The following is a 1,692-nucleotide window of genomic DNA, read 5'->3' as shown; positions in this document are numbered from 1 at the left end:
ATAAATATAAGCTTTTTATCAATCAGTTAACTTATATTTAGCTAAGAGATCACTAAATTTTTGTTGTTTTTCAAGTACACATTTGCAATATTTTGACATTTTATAACCTGAAAACTTTTGCGATTTTAGTAATCTCTTGGATAAATATAAGTTAACTTATATTTACCTAAGGATCACTAAATTTTTTGTTGTTTTCAAGTACACATCTGCAATATTTTGACATTTTATAACCTGAAAAGTTTTGCGATTTTAGTGACCACTGGATAAATATAAGCTTTTTATCAATCAGTTAACTTATATTTATCTAAGAGATCACTAAATTTTTTGTTGTTTTTCTCAATCAGTTAACTTATAATTCAGGGCATGTAATTCAGGGGCAGGTAATTCAATGGCATCTAATTCAGGGGTAGGTAATTCAGGGCAGGTAATTCAGGGCATGTAATTCAAAGGCACGCAATTCAGTGGCATCTAATTCAGGGGAAGTTAATTCAGGCGAAGATAATCCAGGGGTAGGTAATTCAGGGGCCGGTAATTCAGAGGCAGGTAATTCAGAGCATGTAATTCAGGGGCAGGTAATTCAGAGGCATCTAATGCAGGGGCAGGCAATTCAGTGGCATCTAATTCAGGGCAGGTAATTCAGGGGCAGATAATCCAGGTGTTGGTAATTCAGTGGCATCTAATTACCAACCCCCGGATTATCTGCCCCGGAATTAGCTGCCCCATAATTAGATGCCACTGAATTACATGCCCTGAATTACCTGCCTCTTAATAACCTGCCCCTGAATTACCTACCCCATTTTATAACCTGAAAACTTTTGCGATTTTAGTGATCACTTGGATAAATATAAGCTTTTTATCAATCAGTTAACTTACACTACAGTTAACTTATCAATCAGTTAACTTACACTAAATTTTTTGTTGTTTTTCAAGTACACATATGCAATATTTTGACATTTTATAACCTGAAAACTTTTGCGATTTTAGTGATCACTTGGATAAATATAAGCTTTTTATCAATCAGTTAACTTATATTTAGCTAAGAGATCACTAAATTTTTTGTTGTTTTTCAAGTACACATTTGCAATATTTTGACATTTTATAACCTGAAAACTTTTGCGATTTTAGTGATCACTTGGATAAATATAAGCTTTTTATCAATCAGTTAACTTATATTTAGCTAAGAGATCACTAAATTTTTTGTTGTTTTTCAAGTACACATATGCAATATTTTGACATTTTATAACCTGAAAACTTTTACGATATTAGTGATCTCTTGGATAAATATAAGCTTTTTATCAATCAGTTAACTTATACTTAGCTAAGAGATCACTAAATTTTTTGTTGTTTTTCAAGTACACATATGCAACATTTTGACATTTTATAACCTGAAAACTTTTGCGATTTTAGTGATCTCTTGGATAAATATAAGCTTTTTATCAATCAGTTAACTTATATTTAGCTAAGAGATCACTAAATTTTTTCTTGTTTTTCAAGTACACATATGCAATATTTTGACATTTTCTAACCTGAAAACTTTTGCGATTATAGTGATCACTTGGATAAATATAAGCTTTTTATCAATGTTAACTTATATTTAGCTAAGAGATCACTAAATTTTTTGTTGTTTTTCATGTTCACATATGCAATATTTTGAGATATTATAATCTGAAAACTTTTGCGATTTTAGTGATC

This window comes from Octopus sinensis, linkage group LG17, assembly GCF_006345805.1.
Source record: "Octopus sinensis linkage group LG17, ASM634580v1, whole genome shotgun sequence".
NCBI classification, from domain to species: Eukaryota; Metazoa; Mollusca; class Cephalopoda; order Octopoda; family Octopodidae; genus Octopus; species Octopus sinensis.
This window is presented reverse-complemented; position numbering follows the sequence as displayed.